The sequence below is a fragment of the Phyllobates terribilis genome, unplaced genomic scaffold (genome assembly GCF_046119375.1).
Source record: "Phyllobates terribilis strain yellow unplaced genomic scaffold, ASM4611937v1 Scaffold_76__1_contigs__length_6945272, whole genome shotgun sequence".
In the NCBI taxonomy this organism is placed as follows: domain Eukaryota; kingdom Metazoa; phylum Chordata; class Amphibia; order Anura; family Dendrobatidae; genus Phyllobates; species Phyllobates terribilis.
Window position 1 is genome coordinate 4,646,410 of NW_027362836.1, and position 24,290 is coordinate 4,670,699.

A 24,290-nucleotide genomic window follows, 5' to 3' on the forward strand; every position below is an offset into this window, starting at 1 on the left:
GGAAGAGTGCAGATAAACGGGGAGGCCTACAACTCCACCTGGCCAGGGGAACTCCTGCTTGCTCGCAGACTGACCAGGCCCCTTATGCTAGCCAGTACTCCCGGGAGGGTCTGCCTTATACCATCAGTAAAGACCCTGAACTGCACCACACGTCTCTGTGATTCCTTGCCACACCAGCACCATTAGCACTGGGACGCTCACACCATCACTCCCATCATCTCTCACATTAGCTGCCCTGAGGCAATACTTCTCCCGTGGGGAGTTATCCCATACTCGGCTGCGCAAACAACATCAGCCTCAGTGGTCTGCAGCGCAGTGGCGGTCCCCACTGACCGCAATCCACGGGTGGCGTAGTCGGACATTGTTATTACCTAAGACTGCCACTGGTTTGACCGCCCTGGGCACGGACCGGGTCACCGCCACGGAGAACTACAACCCCCAGCGATCCGGCTCCGGGTATCCCCCTGCACAGCACAGGCCCAGGGGGTGCGTCAACTTTGGCGTAGTCGGCAGGATTTCGTGCCCGCAACCACCGGGTACTGCGTGCCTGAAAAAGACTTTTGAACTTACCTGTGGTGAAGTTTCCCGCCGTCCGGAGTCGTTTCCCGCCATCCGGAGCCGATTCCCGCCATCAGACGCCATCTTGGACCGTTTCCCGCCGTCTTCTGCCTTCTTCCCGCCATCCGCAGCTGCTTCCCGCCTTCGGACGCCATCTTCGGGACGCCGCACAGGAAGAAGAGGGGCGTGGACGCCGAAAGCGCGCGAGATCCGAAGCTCCGCCCCACACAGTGACGCTGCGCAAGGTCCTGGAAGGGAGGAATAGCGACGCTGACATCATCGGAGCGCGACGCCAGGTCCTCGACCCCGACGATCGACTGCGGAGCCGCGGCCTACGGAAGAAGAGCATCGCAAGGTAGGCCACGGTCCACTAGGGGGGAGGAGGATGCCGGACACCGAGGGGAGCTGCACTGCCACAGCCACCGCCAGCGCAACCGCTGCAGCAGTCATGCCATTCACCATGCCCTATATCCCGGGGGCAACCTGGCTACCCCAGTACACAGGGGAGTCACATACCCTAAATGACTTTAGAGAAAGACTGGATAGCCTCTTCCAGGTGTACCCCCTCACAGAAGAGCAAAAAGTGAGCATCCTGGTGGCCCAATTAATCGGGGCAGCCCAAAGGGAGGTAAAGTCCTGGCCACCTGGGAGGAAGAGGACTGTCAGAGAGATACTAGCCCGGCTGAAAGACACATTTGACACCCGCACCTCAGCCGAAATAAAGCTCCGATTTTACGGGTGTAAACAGCGGGCACATGAGAGTATAAGAGACTATGCTTTAAACCTACAAGAGGCCCTGAGAGCCATTAAGCAGGCAGACCCTGACAGCGTGGGAAATGAAGATAAGCTGTTGACTGAACAATTTATTGAGGGTCTACTGTGCAATGCCCACCGAACCCAGTTGCGGGCAATGGCCTTACAGGACCCTGACCTGGACTTTGCACAGTTCAAGGACAGAGCCATCCGGGTGCTCCGAGAACCGGCACCAGGTGGCGCTGTGACCCACAGGCGCCCTGCTATCACTTATCACCAGGAGACGGCGCCCTTGTCTGCAGGGCCTGTGGGAGCTGATGCGCAGGCTTTGAACAATGACCCGGCAACAGACCTACACCACCAGGTCCAAGAGCTGACTAAGAGCGTTGCCGCGCTAACCAGAACTGTGCAGTCTTTACAGGTCTCTTCTCCAGGAAAGATCCAGCTGGCATCCGGACCGGAGGACGTCCCGTGGCGCCGACTGAGGAGGACCCCACCGGCCAGAGGAAGACCCAGCGACAGATACAATGAGGACGGACGACCCATCTGCCGCCGCTGCAATCAACCCGGACATGTGGCAAGGTACTGTCATTTAAACGGGCACAACCTGGGGTTGAGGGCCAACCCCCAGACATAAGACCATCAGGCCCATCAAACTGGCATGATAAATACGTAGGGGGACGTCCAATCTTGCCTGTGGTACTGGATGGCATTCCTATGAGTGCCCTACTAGGCACTGGGTCACAGGTGACCACCATCCCATACGTGCTCTTTAAGCAGTACTGGAATGACTCGGACATAACCCGCTACCCAGATGACGACCTGAGTATCATCGCCAGCAATGGTCAGCCCATGCCGCAGGTGGGATTCAAACAGGACACCATTAAGATCGGTAAAGTCGAACTGGCGGCACAAGGACTGATTATAGTGGACATAGACCGTCATGAGAGTCACCCTAGAATAACCTTGGGAACTAATGTGATTGAAAATTGTCTTGCAGAGGTGATTCTCATTTTACAGCAGGTTGCCAAGAACGCCAGTTCCGGCCAGCAGCGTGTGCTCCAAAAAGAGATCCGGGCACTAATGAAGCGGCAACAGGTGGAACTATCTGGTGGTGAGATAGGTAGCGTGAGAATGTGTGACCCGTTCCCTATTGCCATGACCCCAAAAAGTGAGATGATGATTTGGTGCCGGGCAGCTATTGGTCTAAGAGGTAGAGACTACCAAGCAATGGTAGAACCCGTCTACTCAGACAGTAGGCCCACCATTTTGACAGCACGGGGGGTGGTCGATGTGCGCCATGGGAGGGTGCCCGTTCGCATCATAAATATCGGGGAGAGAGAAGTACACCTGCCCCGGTACGCCACGCTAGCCAAATTGTTCACCATCAACCAGAACTCTGTACAGGCCGTGGAACCCTTGCCTCCATCTCAACCAGAGGAAGGTAACGGCTCTAAGAAACCAATGGAGGACTGGTGTCAGCAACTGCATTTGGGTACTGACTCCACTCCCTCACACCAGAAACAGGGAGTCTATCGGGTGGTTCGAGAGTACGAGAGAGTGTTTAGTAAACACCCGCTAGACTTCGGGCGAGTAAAGGGGGTAGAACACCACATCTCCACGGGAGACCATCCTCCCATAAAGGAGAGATACCGACCCGTACCCCCTGCACACTATCAACACGCCAAGGGGATGCTTAGAGACATGAAGGAGGCTGGGGTAATCAGGGACAGCTGTAGCCCTTGGGCAGCTCCACTAGTCTTAGTGAAAAAGAAAGACAACACCATGAGAATGTGTGTAGACTACAGGAAGGTCAACCGTATCACACACAAAGATGCGTACCCGTTACCAAGGATAGAAGAGTCCTTAGCTGCATTAAAATCTGCTAACTTCTTCTCTACTTTGGATCTCACTAGCGGGTACTGGCAGGTTCCTGTAGCAGAGGCGGACCGGGAGAAGACCGCATTCACTACCCCGATGGGTCTCAGCGAATTTAACTGTATGCCGTTCGGGCTCTGCAACGCACCAGGAACCTTCCAACGGTTGATGGAATGCTGTCTGGGACACCGGAACTTCGAGATGGTCCTGTTATACCTGGACGATGTCATCGTCTATTCCAAGACCTACGAGGACCACCTGAAACACCTGGCAGAAGTGTTTGAAGCTCTGGCAAGCTACGGCCTAAAGGTGAAACCCTCCAAGTGTCACCTCTTGAAACCAAAGGTGCAGTACCTGGGACACGTGGTGAGTGCTGATGGAGTGGCTCCCGACCCTGATAAGATCACCGTGATTAAGGACTGGCCAAGACCCTCCAGCATAAAGGAAGTGTGGCAGTTCCTCGGGTTGGTAGGCTACTACCGAAGATTCATTCCCGGTTTCACCAAAATGGCAGCCCCTATGCAGGACCTCCTGATAGGTCAATCTCGGAAAGCCAGAAACCAGAAGCCGCCCTTTAGGTGGGAAAAGCTGGAAGAGGAGTCCTTCTGCCAGCTGAAGATGGCCCTCACGGGGGATGAAATCCTGGCATATCCAGACTACAGCCAGCCCTTTATCCTCCACACGGACGCAAGCAACATCGGGCTAAGAGCCGTACTGTCCCAGATCCAGCAAGGGAAAGAACGGGTAATCGCTTACGCCAGCCGAAAGCTACGGCCCACGGAGAGGAACCCTGAGAATTATAGCTCATTCAAGCTGGAGTTCCTGGCAGTAGTGTGGGCAGTGACCGAACGTTTCAAGCATTACCTTGCCTCCTCCAAATTCACCGTGTACACGGATAACAACCCGTTGACACACCTGGACACTGCAAGGCTCGGTGCCCTGGAACAGAGATGGATGGCCCGCCTGTCCAACTTTGAATTCACCATCAAATACCGGGCAGGACGCTCAAATGCCAACGCAGATGCCCTGTCTAGAATGCCGAACTTACCGGACGTAGGGAAAGATCCAGAAGATCTGGAAGAAGTTGAGCTCCCTGCGTTCCACCATCATGGGATTACCCTGTATTCCCACCGTGTGAAGGACAGGCGCTCTGTGACGTTCAATCCCTTGCCCCACTACAACTGGGCGGAGACGCAAGACAGTGATCCCGCAGTCCATTTGGTGAAGGAAATGCTGACCCAGGCCGATGCCCGTCTTGACCCAGATGCTCCGGAGGAGACCAAGCAACTGTGGAAGGAGAAAAGTAAGCTGTTCCTCTACAGGGAGAAGCTGTGCCGGAGAATGGTTAACTCTCAAACACATGAGTTGACCTGGCAGGTAGTGGTCCCAAGACGAGACGCAGCTATGGTTCTGGAGGCATACCACAACGGAGCAGGGCATTTCGGATGGAAGAAGCTGGAGTTCTTGTTGCGTGAATGGTTCTACTGGGTAGGCATGAGAGGAGCCATCGAGAGGTGGTGCAGAGACTGTGGCCCGTGTCACCTGATAACAAAAGACCGAGCCAGCCAGAAGACTCCCCTGCAGCCCATCATCACCAGACAGCCACTGGAACTGGTAGCCCTGGACCATGTGAAACTGGCTCCAAGCAGATCTGGGTATGTCTACGCCCTCACAATCGTAGATCATTACTCCCGGTTCCTGGTGGTGGTCCCGGTCAAGGACTTAACGGCTCAAACAGCAGCTAGAGCCTTCCAGCAGCACTTCTGCCATCCACACGGGTACACGGACCAAGTGATGACAGACCAAGGACCAGCCTTCGAAGCGAAGGTCTTCCAGGAGTTCTGTAACCTGTATGGCTGCAAGAGGATAAGAACAATGCCCTATCACCCTCAAACCAATGGACTCTGCGAGAAGATGAACCAGGTGGTGATAGATCTGCTAAAAACATTGCCCCTGGAAGAACGCAGTCTGTGGCCTGAGAAACTGCCCGATCTGGTGGACCTGTATGACCACATCCCTGTAGGTTCCACCAACTGTACCCCGGCTTACCTAATGAGAGCAAGACCTGGTAAGCTGCCTATTGACCTGGATATGGGAGTCCTGACACCTGAGGACACCTCGCCAGAGGCAGACTGGGATACAGAACGGCAGCAGCAGTATCGGAAAGTACAGGAGAGCGTCGAGCGAAGTCTGTCTCAAGCTAGAGAAAGGCAAGAGAAGGCTTATAACCAGTATGCTCCCGCTGTTCCCCTAGTACCTGGAGAGCAGGTCTTGAAGAGGAAGAGGCGGCTTCACAAGTTGGACGACCAGTGGGAGAAGGACCCGTACACCGTACTGCCATCAAGCCATGAGAACCCAAAAATCTGCGTAATCAGTAAGGATGGAGGAGAAACCACAGCCATTGTCTCCAGAGACCACCTGAAGAAGTGTCTCGAGCAGCTGCAAAGCCCTGAAGAAGATCAAGAAAACCCTCAACCCTCAGAGGAAAGGGAAGAAATGATCAGTACCGTACTCGGAGACTTCCCCCGGTCTTGGACACAAGTAAACGGCGCTGTCGTGGTACCCGTCCTCACCTTTCTCCAGCCAGCCCCGCAAGTGCCTACAGAGGAACCGGTAGAGCTGGAAGAGCAGCCGGCCCAAGAGGCAGAAGAGTCCACACCAGCAGTACAGGAGGATCAACCCTCTGCTAGTAGTGAGCCTGCTGTGCCCCTAGTGAGCCAAAGAGTGCGCAGACAGCTGCCCAGCTTGCCCATAACCTCCCCTACACCCTGTAGTGCAGGACCAGTTAGTGAGCTCCGTAGGTCCACTAGAGTCACTAGAAGTCAGATGCCCGCTCGCTGGAGAATCTAAAGTGATGCACTGTGAATTTATCTGTTTAACTGTTTATGGTTTTTGTTGTTGACTGTTACTAATTATGTTTCTCAGTTACCCTGCAGATTTATTTGGACTAACAGGTCATGGAAGCTGGATAACCGGAACAATGCTTGTAGATAGTTGCACCTTGGTGCCTCTTGCGAAGACGGCCGCGGAAGAGAAAACCTGTCTGGCGTGGCCTCCTTGCGGCCCAAAGTAGTTAGTCTACCCTTGCAGCCACGCCCAAGGCCAACGCAAGGGGTTTGCTTTGGACAGGTCCCCTACTTCGCTTAAAGTTTCACCTTGGGTGACATGGACACCCCCTTGTTTCAAAAACTTCACCTTGGGTGATATGGACACCCGGTTGCGGACACGCCGTGACCTTTAAAGAACTAAAGCTTCTTGTAAATATGTTTTTGTATTATCGTTTATACCCTGTATTTATGTTTCTTTAAAAAAATGTGTTTAGTCCCGGAGTACTAAAATTTACTAGGGGGGAATGTGGCACCCCAGGGGTCTGGTTACCACAGTAATAGAGATATTATGTCTGAGAGCAAGTGGGAGGTTTCTCTGGTCAGGAGCCCTAAGCATGCAACACGGTCCGCCCACACCTGGGAGGGGAGGAATCTGCCCTTATAAACTGGGTCTGGGGCGGGATTAGTGAGTGAAGCTGCAGACAGAGACAGAGCCTGCAGAACAAGCAGAGCAGTCAGAGCCTGGAGAGGGAAAGTGAGAACAGGAGCTCTGTAGGAGGAGAAGCAGAAGGCCAGGGGCTGTGAGCAGAGATATAGCTCGCCCTGGCTGAGGACACTAAAAACCACACAGGAGTCCGAGGCTGTGGGGACTGATATATACCCAGCAGCAGAAACCAGCCGGCAGGGGATTCCAGGTCCTCTGGCCATAGAAGCCCGGAGGCTCAGTCACAAAGAAGGGACCAGCGCCGCCATCCAGGAGCGGAGGCTAACAGAAGGCCCCAAGTCACCAGCCATACGGGTGAGCACCACACGGTATACTCAGGGACGTGGGCTACTTCTACCCGCATAGAGCAAGGTAGCCAGGAAGAGTGCAGATAAACGGGGAGGCCTACAACTCCACCTGGCCAAGGGAGATCCTGCTTGCTCGCAGACTGACCAGGCCCCTTATGCTAGCCAGTACTCCCGGGAGGGTCTGCCTTATACCATCAGTAAAGACCCTGAACTGCACCACACGTCTCTGTGATTCCTTGCCGCACCAGCACCATTAGCACTGGGACGCTCACACCATCACTCCCATCATCTCTCACATTAGCTGCCCTGAGGCAATACTTCTCCCGTGGGGAGTTATCCCATACTCGGCTGTGCAAACAACATCAGCCTCAGCGGTCTGCAGCGCAGCGGCGGTCCCCACTGACCGCAATCCACGGGTGGCGTAGTCGGGCATTGTTATTACCTAAGACTGCCACTGGTTTGACCGCCCTGGGCACGGACCGGGTTACCGCCACGGAGAACTACAACCCGCAGCGATCCGGCTCCGGGTATCCCCCTGCACAGCACAGGCCCAGGGGGCGTGTCACATCTACTGCAGAATATTATAATATACAGCTCACCTGCTGCAGAATATTATAATATAAAGCTCATCTACTGCAGAATATTATAATATAAAGCTCATCTACTGCAGAATATTATATATACAGCTCATCTACTGCAGAATATTATAATATACAGCTCACCTGCTACAGAATATTATATATACAGCTCATCTACTGCAGAATATTATAATATACAGCTCACCTGCTACAGAATATTATATATACAGCTCAGCTGTTGCAGAATATTATAATATACAGCTCATCTGCTGCAGAATATTATAATATACATCTCATCTACTGCAGAATAGTATAATATACAGCTCATCTAATGCAGAATATTATAATATACAGCTCATCTACTGCAGAATATTATAATATACAGCTCATATACTGCAGAATATTATAATATAGAGCTCATCTACTGCAGTAGATGAGCTGTATATATAATATTCTTCAGCAGATGAGCTGTATATTATAATATTCTGCAGTAGATGAGCTGTATATTATAATATTCTGCAGTAGATGAGCTGTATATTATAATATTCTGCAGAAGATGAGCTGTATATTATAATATTCTGTAGTAGATGAGCTGTATATTATAACATTCTGCAGTAGATGAGCTGTATATTATAATATTCTGCAGCAGGTGAGCTGTATATTATAATATTCTGCAGTAGATGAGCTGTATATTATAATATTCTGCAGTAGATGAGCTGTATATTATAATATTCTGTAGTAGATGAGCTGTATATTATAACATTCTGCAGCAGATGAGCTGTATATTATAATATTCTTCAGTAGATGAGCTGTATATTATAATATTCTGCAGTAGATGAGCTGTATATTATAATATTCTGCAGTAGATGAGCTGTATATATAATATTCTGCAGAAGATGAGCTGTATATATAATATTCTGCAGCAGGTGAGCTGTATATTATAATATTCTGCAGCAGGTGAGCTGTATATTATAATATTCTGCAGTAGATGAGCTGTATATTATAATATTCTGCAGAAGATGAGCTGTATATTATAATATTCTGCAGTAGATGAGCTGTATATTATAACATTCTGCAGTAGATGAGCTGTATATTATAATATTCTGCAGATAAGCTGTATATTATAATATTCTGCAGAAGATGAGCTGTATATTATAATATTCTGCAGTAGATGAGCTGTATATTATAATATTCTGCAGATAAGCTGTATATTATAATATTCTGCAGAAGATGAGCTGTATATTATAATATTCTGCAGATAAGCTGTATATTATAATATTCTGCAGAAGATGAGCTATATATTATAATATTCTGCAGTAGATGAGCTGTATATTATACTATTCTGCAGCAGGTGAGCTGTATATTATACTATTCTGCAGCAGGTGAGCTGTATATTATAATATTCTGCAGTAGATGAGCTGTATATTACAATATTCTGTAGTAGATGAGCTGTTTATTATAATATTCTGCAGTAGATGAGCTGTATATTATAATATTCTGCAGTAGATGAGCTGTATATTATAATATTTCGCAGTAGGTGAGCTGTTTATTATAATATTCTGCAGCAGGTGAGCTGTATATTATATTATTCTGCAGTAGATAAGCTGTATATTATAATATTCTGCAGTAGATGAGATGTATATATATTATAATATTCTGTAGTAGATGAGCTGTATATTATAATATTCTGCAGAAGATGAGCTGTATATTATAATATTCTGCAGTAGATGAGCTGTATATATAATATTCTGCAGTAGATGAGCTGTATATTATAATATTCTGCAGTAGATGAGCTGTATATTATAATATTCTGCAGTAGATGAGCTGTATATTATAATATTCTGTAGTAGATGAGCTGTATATTATAATATTCTGCAGTAGATGAGCTGTATATTATAATATTCTGCAGTAGATGAGCTGTATATTATAATATTCTGTAGTAGATGAGCTGTATATTATAATATTCTGCAGTAGATGAGCTGTATATTATAATATTCTGCAGAAGATGAGCTGTTTATTATAATATTCTGCAGTAGATGAGCTGTATATTATAATATTCTGCAGTAGATGAGATGTATATTATAATATTCTGCAGTAGATGAGCTGTATATATAATATTCTGCAGTAGATGAGATGTATATTATAATATTCTGTAGTAGATGAGCTGTATATTATAATATTCTGCAGAAGATGAGCTGTATATTATAATATTCTGCAGTAGATGAGCTGTATATATAATATTCTGCAGCAGGTGAGCTGTATATTATAATATTCTGCAGTAGATGAGCTGTATATTATAATATTCTGCAGTAGATGAGCTGTATATTATAATATTCTGTAGCAGATGAGCTGTATATTATAATATTCTGCAGTAGATGAGTTGTATATTATAATATTCTGCAGTAGATGAGCTGTATATTATAATATTCTGCAGCAGGTGAGCTGTATATTATAATATTCTGCAGCAGGTGAGCTGTATATTATAATATTCTGCAGCAAGTGAGCTGTATATTATAATATTCTGCAGTAGATGAGATGTATATATAATATTCTGCAGTAGATGAGCTGTATATTATAATATTCTGCAGTAGATGAGTTGTATATATAATATTCTGCAGAAGATGAGCTGTATATATAATATTCTGCAGCAGGTGAGCTGTATATATAATATTCTGCAGTAGATGAGCTGTATATTATAATATTCTGCAGAAGATGAGCTGTATATATAATATTCTGCAGTAGATAAGCTGTATATTATAATATTCTGCAGTAGATGAGCTGTATATATAATATTCTGCAGTAGATGAGCTGTATATATAATATTCTGCAGTAGATGAGCTGTATATTATAATATTCTGCAGAAGATGAGCTGTATATTATAATATTCTGCAGTAGATGAGCTGTATATTATAATATTCTGCAGTAGATGAGATGTATATATAATATTCTGCAGTAGATGAGCTGTATATTATAATATTCTGCAGTAGATGAGCTGTATATTATAATATTCTGCAGTAGATGAGCTGTATATATAATATTCTGCAGTAGATGAGCTGTATATTATAATATTCTGCAGTAGATGAGCTGTATATTATAATATTCTGCAGTAGATGAGCTGTATATATAATATTCTGCAGTAGATGAGCTGTATATATAATATTCTGCAGTAGATGAGCTGTATATTATAATATTCTGCAGTAGATGAGCTGTATATATAATATTCTGCAGTAGATGAGCTGTATATATAATATTCTGCAGTAGATGAGCTGTATATATAATATTCTGCAGCAGGTGAGCTGTATATTATAATATTCTGCAGTAGATGAGATGTATATTATAATATTCTGCAGCAGGTGAGCTGTATATTATAATATTCTGCAGTAGATGAGCTGTATATATAATATTCTGCAGCAGGTGAGCTGTATATTATAATATTCTGCAGTAGATGAGATGTATATTATAATATTCTGCAGCAGGTGAGCTGTATATTATAATATTCTGCAGTAGATGAGCTGTATATATAATATTCTGCAGTAGATGAGCTGTATATATAATATTCTGCAGCAGGTGAGCTGTATATTATAATATTCTGCAGTAGATGAGATGTATATTATAATATTCTGCAGCAGGTGAGCTGTATATTATAATATTCTGCAGTAGATGAGCTGTATATATAATATTCTGCAGCAGGTGAGCTGTATATTATAATATTCTGCAGTAGATGAGATGTATATTATAATATTCTGCAGCAGGTGAGCTGTATATTATAATATTCTGCAGTAGATGAGCTGTATATATAATATTCTGCAGTAGATGAGCTGTATATTATAATATTCTGCAGAAGATGAGCTGTATATTATAATATTCTGCAGTAGATGAGCTGTATATTATAATATTCTGCAGTAGATGAGATGTATATATAATATTCTGCAGTAGATGAGCTGTATATTATAATATTCTGCAGTAGATGAGCTGTATATTATAATATTCTGCAGTAGATGAGCTGTATATATAATATTCTGCAGTAGATGAGCTGTATATTATAATATTCTGCAGTAGATGAGCTGTATATATAATATTCTGCAGAAGATGAGCTGTATATTATAATATTCTGCAGTAGATGAGCTGTATATTATAATATTCTGCAGTAGATGAGCTGTATATTATAATATTCTGCAGTAGATGAGCTGTATATATAATATTCTGCAGAAGATGAGCTGTATATTATAATATTCTGCAGTAGATGAGCTGTATATATAATATTCTGCAGAAGATGAGCTGCATATTATAATATTCTGCAGTAGATGAGCTGTATATTATAATATTCTGCAGTAGATGAGCTGTATATATAATATTCTGCAGAAGATGAGCTGTATATTATAATATTCTGCAGAAGATGAGCTGTATATTATAATATTCTGCAGTAGATGATCTGTATATTATAATATTCTGCAGTAGATGAGCTGTATATTATAATATTCTGCAGTAGATGAGTTGTATATTATAATATTCTGCAGCAGATGAGCTGTATATTATAATATTCTGCAGTAGATGAGCTGTATATTATAATATTCTGCAGAAGATGAGCTGTATATTATAATATTCTGCAGTAGATGAGCTGTATATTATAATATTCTGCAGTAGATGAGCTGTATATATAATATTCTGCAGTAGATGAGCTGTATATATAATATTCTGCAGTAGATGAGCTGTATATTATATTATTCTGCAGTAGATGAGCTGTATATATAATATTCTGTAGCAGATGAGCTGTATATTATAATATTCTGCAGTAGATGAGCTGTATATTATAATATTCTGCAGAAGATGAGCTGTATATATAATATTCTGCAGTAGATGAGCTGTATATTATAATATTCTGCAGTAGATGAGATGTATATATAATATTCTGCAGTAGATGAGCTGTATATTATAATATTCTGCAGAAGATGAGCTGTATATATAATATTCTGCAGTAGATAAGCTGTATATATAATATTCTGCAGAAGATGAGCTGTATATTATAATATTCTGCAGTAGATGAGATGTATATATAATATTCTGCAGTAGATGAGCTGTATATTATAATATTCTGCAGAAGATGAGCTGTATATATAATATTCTGCAGAAGATGAGCTGTATATATAATATTCTGCAGTAGATAAGCTGTATATATAATATTCTGCAGTAGATGAGCTGTATATTATAATATTCTGCAGAAGATGAGCTGTATATATAATATTCTGCAGTAGATAAGCTGTATATATAATATTCTGCAGAAGATGAGCTGTATATTATAATATTCTGCAGTAGATGAGCTGTATATTATAATATTCTGCAGTAGATGAGCTGTATATATAATATTCTGCAGTAGATGAGCTGTATATATAATATTCTGCAGTAGATGAGCTGTATATTATAATATTCTGCAGAAGATGAGCTGTATATATAATATTCTGCAGTAGATGCGCTGTATATTATAATATTCTGCAGAAGATGAGCTGTGTATTATAATATTCTGCAGTAGATAAGCTGTATATATAATATTCTGCAGTAGATGAGCTGTATATTATAATATTCTGCAGTAGATGAGATGTATATATAATATTCTGCAGTAGATGAGCTGTATATATAATATTCTGCAGAAGATGAGCTGTATATATAATATTCTGCAGTAGATAAGCTGTATATATAATATTCTGCAGTAGATGAGCTGTATATTATAATATTCTGCAGAAGATGAGCTGTATATATAATATTCTGCAGTAGATAAGCTGTATATATAATATTCTGCAGAAGATGAGCTGTATATTATAATATTCTGCAGTAGATGAGCTGTATATTATAATATTCTGCAGTAGATGAGCTGTATATATAATATTCTGCAGTAGATGAGCTGTATATATAATATTCTGCAGTAGATGAGCTGTATATTATAATATTCTGCAGAAGATGAGCTGTATATATAATATTCTGCAGTAGATGCGCTGTATATTATAATATTCTGCAGAAGATGAGCTGTATATTATAATATTCTGCAGTAGATGAGCTGTATATATAATATTCTGCAGTAGATGAGCTGTATATTATATTATTCTGCAGTAGATGAGCTGTATATTATAATATTCTGCAGTAGATGAGCTGTATATATAATATTCTGCAGTAGATGAGCTGTATATTATAATATTCTGCAGTAGATGAGCTGTATATTATATTATTCTGCAGTAGATGAGCTGTATATATAATATTCTGCAGTAGATGAGCTGTATATTATATTATTCTGCAGTAGATGAGCTGTATATTATATTATTCTGCAGTAGATGAGCTGTATATATAATATTCTGCAGTAGATGAGCTGTATATTATAATATTCTACAGTAGATGAGCTGTATATTATATTATTCTGCAGTAGATGAGCTGTATATTATAATATTCTGTAGTAGATGAGCTGTTTATTATAATATTCTGCAGTAGATGAGCTGTATATTATAATATTCTGCAGTAGATGAGCTGTATATTATAATATTCTGCAGTAGATAAGTTGTATATTATAATATTCTGTAGTAGATGAGCTGTATATTATAATATTCTGCAGTAGATGAGCTGTATATTATAATATTCTGCAGTAGATGAGCTGTATATTATAATATTCTGCAGTAGATGAGATGTATATATAATATTCTGCAGTAGATGAGCTGTATATTATAATATTCTGCAGTAGATGAGCTGTATATTATAATATTCTGCAGTAGATGAGCTGTATATTATAATATTCTGCAGTAGATGAGATGTATATATAATATTCTGCAGTAGTTGAGCTGTATATTATAATATTCTGCAGTAGATGAGCTGTATATTATAATATTCTGCAGTAGATGAGCTGTATATATAATATTCTGCAGTAGATGAGCTGTATATTATAATATTCTGCAGTAGATGAGCTGTATATTATAATATTCTGCAGTAGATGAGATGTATATATAATATTCTGCAGTAGATGAGCTGTATATTATAATATTCTGCAGAAGATGAGCTGTATATTATAATATTCTGCAGAAGATGAGCTGTATATTATAATATTCTGCAGTAGATGAGATGTATATATAATATTCTGCAGTAGATGAGCTGTATATTATAATATTCTGCAGTAGATGAGCTGTATATATAATATTCTGCAGCAAATGAGTTGTATATTATAATATTTTGCAGTAGGTGAGCTGTTTATTATAATATTCTGCAGTAGATGAGCTGTATATTATAATATTCTGCAGAAGATGAGCTGTATATTATAATATTCTGCAGTAGATGAGCTGTATATTATAATATTCTGCAGTAGATGAGCTGTATATATAATATTCTGCAGTAGATGAGCTGTATATATAATATTCTGCAGTAGATGAGCTGTATATTATATTATTCTGCAGTAGATGAGCTGTATATATAATATTCTGTAGCAGATGAGCTGTATATTATAATATTCTGCAGTAGATGAGCTGTATATTATAATATTCTGCAGAAGATGAGCTGTATATATAATATTCTGCAGTAGATGAGCTGTATATTATAATATTCTGCAGTAGATGAGATGTATATATAATATTCTGCAGTAGATGAGCTGTATATTATAATATTCTGCAGAAGATGAGCTGTATATATAATATTCTGCAGTAGATAAGCTGTATATATAATATTCTGCAGAAGATGAGCTGTATATTATAATATTCTGCAGTAGATGAGATGTATATATAATATTCTGCAGTAGATGAGCTGTATATTATAATATTCTGCAGAAGATGAGCTGTATATATAATATTCTGCAGAAGATGAGCTGTATATATAATATTCTGCAGTAGATAAGCTGTATATATAATATTCTGCAGTAGATGAGCTGTATATTATAATATTCTGCAGAAGATGAGCTGTATATATAATATTCTGCAGTAGATAAGCTGTATATATAATATTCTGCAGAAGATGAGCTGTATATTATAATATTCTGCAGTAGATGAGCTGTATATTATAATATTCTGCAGTAGATGAGCTGTATATATAATATTCTGCAGTAGATGAGCTGTATATATAATATTCTGCAGTAGATGAGCTGTATATTATAATATTCTGCAGAAGATGAGCTGTATATATAATATTCTGCAGTAGATGCGCTGTATATTATAATATTCTGCAGAAGATGAGCTGTATATTATAATATTCTGCAGTAGATAAGCTGTATATATAATATTCTGCAGTAGATGAGCTGTATATTATAATATTCTGCAGTAGATGAGATGTATATATAATATTCTGCAGTAGATGAGCTGTATATATAATATTCTGCAGAAGATGAGCTGTATATATAATATTCTGCAGTAGATAAGCTGTATATATAATATTCTGCAGTAGATGAGCTGTATATTATAATATTCTGCAGAAGATGAGCTGTATATATAATATTCTGCAGTAGATAAGCTGTATATATAATATTCTGCAGAAGATGAGCTGTATATTATAATATTCTGCAGTAGATGAGCTGTATATTATAATATTCTGCAGTAGATGAGCTGTATATATAATATTCTGCAGTAGATGAGCTGTATATATAATATTCTGCAGTAGATGAGCTGTATATTATAATATTCTGCAGAAGATGAGCTGTATATATAATATTCTGCAGTAGATGCGCTGTATATTATAATATTCTGCAGAAGATGAGCTGTATATTATAATATTCTGCAGTAGATGAGCTGTATATATAATATTCTGCAGTAGATGAGCTGTATATTATATTATTCTGCAGTAGATGAGCTGTATATTATAATATTCTGCAGTAGATGAGCTGTATATATAATATTCTGCAGTAGATGAGCTGTATATTATAATATTCTGCAGTAGATGAGCTGTATATTATATTATTCTGCAGTAGATGAGCTGTATATATAATATTCTGCAGTAGATGAGCTGTATATTATATTATTCTGCAGTAGATGAGCTGTATATTATATTATTCTGCAGTAGATGAGCTGTATATATAATATTCTGCAGTAGATGAGCTGTATATTATAATATTCTACAGTAGATGAGCTGTATATTATATTATTCTGCAGTAGATGAGCTGTATATTATAATATTCTGTAGTAGATGAGCTGTTTATTATAATATTCTGCAGTAGATGAGCTGTATATTATAATATTCTGCAGTAGATGAGCTGTATATTATAATATTCTGCAGTAGATAAGTTGTATATTATAATATTCTGTAGTAGATGAGCTGTATATTATAATATTCTGCAGTAGATGAGCTGTATATTATAATATTCTGCAATAGATGAGCTGTATATTATAATATTCTGCAGTAGATGAGATGTATATATAATATTCTGCAGTAGATGAGCTGTATATTATAATATTCTGCAGTAGATGAGCTGTATATTATAATATTCTGCAGTAGATGAGCTGTATATTATAATATTCTGCAGTAGATGAGATGTATATATAATATTCTGCAGTAGTTGAGCTGTATATTATAATATTCTGCAGTAGATGAGCTGTATATTATAATATTCTGCAGTAGATGAGCTGTATATATAATATTCTGCAGTAGATGAGCTGTATATTATAATATTCTGCAGTAGATGAGCTGTATATTATAATATTCTGCAGTAGATGAGATGTATATATAATATTCTGCAGTAGATGAGCTGTATATTATAATATTCTGCAGTAGATGAGATGTATATATAATATTCTGCAGTAGATGAGCTGTATATTATAATATTCTGCAGTAGATGAGCTGTATATATAATATTCTGCAGCAAATGAGTTGTATATTATAATATTTTGCAGTAGGTGAGCTGTTTATTATAATATTCTGCAGTAGATGAGATGTATATATATTATAATATTCTGTAGTAGATGAGCTGTATATATAATATTCTGCAGCAGGTGAGCTGTATATTATAATATTCTGCAGAAGATGAGCTGTATATTATAATATTCTGCAGTAGATGAGTTGTATATTATAATATTCTGCAGTAGATGAGCTGTATATTATAATATTCTGCAGAAGATGAGCTGTATATTATAATATTCTGCAGTAGATGAGCTGTATATTATAATATTCTGCAGAAGATGAGCTGTATATTATAATATTCTGCAGTAGATGAGCTGTATATTATATTATTCTGCCGTAGATGAGCTGTATATTATAATATTCTGCAGTAGATGAGCTGTATATATAATATTCTGCAGCAGGTGAGCTGTATATTACAATATTCTGCAGCAGGTGAGCTGTATATTGTAATATTCTGCAGCAGGTGAGCTGTATATTATAATATTCTGCAGCAGGTGAGCTGTATATTATAATATTCTGCAGCAGGTGAGCTGTATATTATAATATTCTGCAGCAGGTGAGCTGTATATTATAATATTCTGTAGTAGATGAGATGTTTATTATAATATTCTGCAGCAGGTGAGCTGTATATATAATATTCTGCAGCAGATGAGTTGTATATTATAATATTCTGTAGTAGATGAGCTGTATATTATAATATTCTGCAGTAGATGAGCTGTATATATAATGTTCTGCAGTAGATGAGCTGTATATATAATATTCTGCAGAAGATGAGCTGTATATTATAATATTCTGCAGTAGATAAGCTGTATATATAATATTCTGCAGTAGATGAGCTGTATATTATAATATTCTGTAGTAGATGAGCTGTATATTATATTATTCTGCAGTAGATAAGCTGTATATTATAATATTCTGTAGTAGATGAGCTGTATATTATAATATTCTGTAGTAGATGAGCTGTATATTATAATATTCTGCAGTAGATGAGCTGTATATATAATGTTCTGCAGTAGATGAGCTGTATATATAATATTCTGCAGAAGATGAGCTGTATATTATAATATTCTGCAGTAGATAAGCTGTATATATAATATTCTGCAGTAGATGAGCTGTATATTATAATATTCTGCAGCAGGTGAGCTGTATATTATATTATTCTGCAGTAGATGAGCTGTATTTATAATATTCTGCAGTAGATGAGCTGTATATTATAATATTCTGTAGTAGATGAGCTGTATATTATAATATTCTGCAGAAGATGAGCTGTATATTATAATATTCTGCAGAAGATGAGCTGTATATTATAATATTCTGTAGTAGATGAGCTGTATATATAATATTCTGCAGTAGATGAGCTGTATATTATACTATTCTGCAGCAGGTGAGCTGTATATTATACTATTCTGCAGCAGGTGAGCTGTATATTATAATATTCTGCAGCAGGTGAGCTGTATATTATACTATTCTGCAGCAGGTGAGCTGTATATATAATATTCTGCAGAAGATGAGCTGTATATATAATATTCTGCAGTAGATGAGCTGTATATATAATATTCTGCAGTAGATGAGCTGTATATTATAATATTCTGCAGTAGATGAGCTGTATATTATAATATTCTGTAGTAGATGAGCTGTTTATTATAATATTCTGCAGTAGATGAGCTGTATATATAATATTCTGCAGTAGATGAGCTGTATATTATAATATTTTGCAGTAGGTGAGCTGTTTATTATAATATTCTGCAGCAGGTGAGCTGTATATTATATTATTCTGCAGTAGATAAGCTGTATATTATAATATTCTGCAGTAGATGAGATGTATATATATTATAATATTCTGTAGTAGATGAGCTGTATATATAATATTCTGCAGCAGGTGAGCTGTATATTATAATATTCTGCAGAAGATGAGCTGTATATTATAATATTCTGCAGTAAATGAGTTGTATATTATAATATTCTGCAGCAGATGAGCTGTATATTATAATATTCTGCAGTAGATGAGCTGTATATTATAATATTCTGCAGAAGATGAGCTGCATATTATAATATTCTGCAGTAGATGAGCTGTATATTATAATATTCTGCAGTAGATGAGCTGTATATATAATATTCTGCAGTAGATGAGCTGTATATATAATATTCTGCAGTAGATGAGCTGTATATTATAATATTCTGCAGAAGATGAGCTGTATATTATAATATTCTGCAGCAGGTGAGCTGTATATTATATTATTCTGCAGTAGATGAGCTGTATATATAATATTCTGCAGAAGATGAGCTGTATATATATTATTCTGCAGTAGATGAGCTGTATATTATAATATTCTGCAGTAGATGAGCTGTATATTATAATATTCTGCAGTAGATGAGCTGTATATATAATATTCTGCAGTAGATGAGCTGTATATTATAATATTCTGCAGTAGATGAGCTGTATATTATAATATTCTGCAGTAGATGAGCTGTATATATAATATTCTGCAGAAGATGAGCTGTATATTATAATATTCTGCAGTAGATGAGCTGTATATTATAATATTCTGCAGTAGATGAGCTGTATATATAATATTCTGCAGAAGATGAGCTGTATATTATAATATTCTGCAGTAGATGAGCTGTATATTATAATATTCTGCAGTAGATGAGCTGTATATATAATATTCTGCAGTAGATGAGCTGTATATTATATTATTCTGCAGTAGATGAGCTGTATATATAATATTCTGTAGCAGATGAGCTGTATATTATAATATTCTGCAGTAGATGAGATGTATATATAATATTCTGCAGTAGATGAGCTGTATATTATAATATTCTGCAGAAGATGAGCTGTATATATAATATTCTGCAGTAGATAAGCTGTATATATAATATTCTGCAGAAGATGAGCTGTATATTATAATATTCTGCAGTAGATGAGCTGTATATTATAATATTCTGCAGTAGATGAGCTGTATATATAATATTCTGCAGTAGATGAGCTGTATATTATAATATTCTGCAGAAGATGAGCTGTATATATAATATTCTGCAGTAGATGAGCTGTATATTATATTATTCTGCAGTAGATGAGCTGTATATTATAATATTCTGCAGTAGATGAGCTGTATATATAATATTCTGCAGTAGATGAGCTGTACATTATAATATTCTGCAGAAGATGAGCTGTATATTATAATATTCTGCAGTAGATGAGCTGTATATTATAATATTCTGCACAAGATGAGCTGTATATATAATATTCTGCAGAAGATGAGCTGTATATTATATTATTCTGCAGTAGATGAGCTGTATATATAATATTCTGCAGTAGATGAGCTGTATATTATATTATTCTGCAGTAGATGAGCTGTATATTATATTATTCTGCAGTAGATGAGCTGTATATATAATATTCTGCAGTAGATGAGCTGTATATTATAATATTCTACAGTAGATGAGCTGTATATTATATTATTCTGCAGTAGATGAGCTGTATATTATAATATTCTGCAGTAGATAAGTTGTATATTATAATATTCTGTAGTAGATGAGCTGTATATTATAATATTCTGCAGTAGATGAGCTGTATATTATAATATTCTGCAGTAGATGAGCTGTATATTATAATATTCTGCAGTAGATAAGTTGTATATTATAATATTCTGTAGTAGATGAGCTGTATATTATAATATTCTGCAGTAGATGAGCTGTATATTATAATATTCTGCAGTAGATGAGATGTATATATAATATTCTGCAGTAGATGAGCTGTATATTATAATATTCTGCAGTAGATGAGCTGTATATTATAATATTCTGCAGTAGATGAGCTGTATATTATAATATTCTGCAGTAGATGAGATGTATATATAATATTCTGCAGTAGATGAGCTGTATATTATAATATTCTGCAGTAGATGAGCTGTATATTATAATATTCTGCAGTAGATGAGCTGTATATATAATATTCTGCAGTAGATGAGCTGTATATTATAATATTCTGCAGTAGATGAGCTGTATATTATAATATTCTGCAGTAGATGAGATGTATATATAATATTCTGCAGTAGATGAGCTGTATATTATAATATTCTGCAGTAGATGAGATGTATATATAATATTCTGCAGTAGATGAGCTGTATATTATAATATTCTGCAGTAGATGAGCTGTATATTATAATATTCTGCAGTAGATGAGCTGTATATATAATATTCTGCAGCAAATGAGTTGTATATTATAATATTTTGCAGTAGGTGAGCTGTTTATTATAATATTCTGCAGTAGATGAGATGTATATATATTATAATATTCTGTAGTAGATGAGCTGTATATATAATATTCTGCAGCAGGTGAGCTGTATATTATAATATTCTGCAGAAGATGAGCTGTATATTATAATATTCTGCAGTAGATGAGTTGTGTATTATAATATTCTGCAGTAGATGAGCTGTATATTATAATATTCTGCAGAAGATGAGCTGTATATTATAATATTCTGCAGTAGATGAGCTGTATATTATAATATTCTGCAGAAGATGAGCTGTATATTATAATATTCTGCAGTAGATGAGCTGTATATTATATTATTCTGCCGTAGATGAGCTGTATATTATAATATTCTGCAGTAGATGAGCTGTATATATAATATTCTGCAGCAGGTGAGCTGTATATTATAATATTCTGCAGCAGGTGAGCTGTATATTATAATATTCTGCAGCAGGTGAGCTGTATATTATAATATTCTGTAGTAGATGAGCTGTTTATTATAATATTCTGCAGCAGGTGAGCTGTATATATAATGTTCTGCAGCAGATGAGTTGTATATTATAATATTCTGCAGTAGATGAGCTGTATATTATAATATTCTGCAGCAGGTGAGCTGTATATTATAATATTCTGCAGCAGGTGAGCTGTATATTATAATATTCTGTAGTAGATGAGCTGTTTATTATAATATTCTGCAGCAGGTGTGCTGTATATATAATGTTCTGCAGCAGATGAGTTGTATATTATAATATTCTGTAGTAGATGAGCTGTATATTATAATATTCTGCAGTAGATGAGCTGTATATATAATGTTCTGCAGTAGATGAGCTGTATATATAATATTCTGCAGAAGATGAGCTGTATATTATAATATTCTGCAGTAGATAAGCTGTATATATAATATTCTGCAGTAGATGAGCTGTATATTATAATATTCTGCAGCAGGTGAGCTGTATATTATATTATTCTGCAGTAGATAAGCTGTATATTATAATATTCTGCAGAAGATGAGCTGTATATTATAATATTCTGTAGTAGATGAGCTGTATATTATAATATTCTGTAGTAGATGAGCTGTATATTATAATATTCTGCAGTAGATGAGCTGTATATATAATGTTCTGCAGTAGATGAGCTGTATATATAATATTCTGCAGAAGATGAGCTGTATATTATAATATTCTGCAGTAGATAAGCTGTATATATAATATTCTGCAGTAGATGAGCTGTATATTATAATATTCTGTAGTAGATGAGCTGTATATTATAATATTCTGCAGCAGGTGAGCTGTATATTATATTATTCTGCAGTAGATGAGCTGTATATATAATATTCTGCAGTAGATGAGCTGTATATTATAATATTCTGTAGTAGATGAGCTGTATATTATAATATTCTGCAGAAGATGAGCTGTATATTATAATATTCTGCAGAAGATGAGCTGTATATTATAATATTCTGTAGTAGATGAGCTGTATATATCATATTCTGCAGTAGATGAGCTGTATATATAATATTCTGCAGCAGGTGAGCTGTATATTATAATATTCTGTAGTAGATGAGCTGTATATATCATATTCTGCAGTAGATGAGCTGTATATTATACTATTCTGCAGCAGGTGAGCTGTATATTATACTATTCTGCAGCAGGTGAGCTGTATATTATAATATTCTGCAGCAGGTGAGCTGTATATTATACTATTCTGCAGCAGGTGAGCTGTATATATAATATTCTGCAGAAGATGAGCTGTATATATAATATTCTGCAGTAGATGAGCTGTATATATAATATTCTGCAGTAGATGAGCTGTATATTATAATATTCTGCAGTAGATGAGCTGTATATTATAATATTCTGTAGTAGATGAGCTGTTTATTATAATATTCTGCAGTAGATGAGCTGTATATATAATATTCTGCAGTAGATGAGCTGTATATTATAATATTTTGCAGTAGGTGAGCTGTTTATTATAATATTCTGCAGTAGATGAGCTGTATATTATATTATTCTGCAGTAGATAAGCTGTATATTATAATATTCTGCAGTAGATGAGATGTATATATATTATAATATTCTGTAGTAGATGAGCTGTATATATAATATTCTGCAGCAGGTGAGCTGTATATTATAATATTCTGCAGAAGATGAGCTGTATATTATAATATTCTGCAGTAGATGAGTTGTATATTATAATATTCTGCAGCAGATGAGCTGTATATTATAATATTCTGCAGTAGATGAGCTGTATATTATAATATTCTGCAGAAGATGAGCTGCATATTATAATATTCTGCAGTAGATGAGCTGTATATTATAATATTCTGCAGTAGATGAGCTGTATATATAATATTCTGCAGTAGATGAGCTGTATATATAATATTCTGCAGTAGATGAGCTGTATATTATAATATTCTGCAGAAGATGAGCTGTATATTATAATATTCTGCAGTAGATGAGCTGTATATTATATTATTCTGCAGTAGATGAGCTGTATATATAATATTCTGCAGAAGATGAGCTGTATATATAATATTCTGCAGAAGATGAGCTGTATATATATTATTCTGCAGTAGATGAGCTG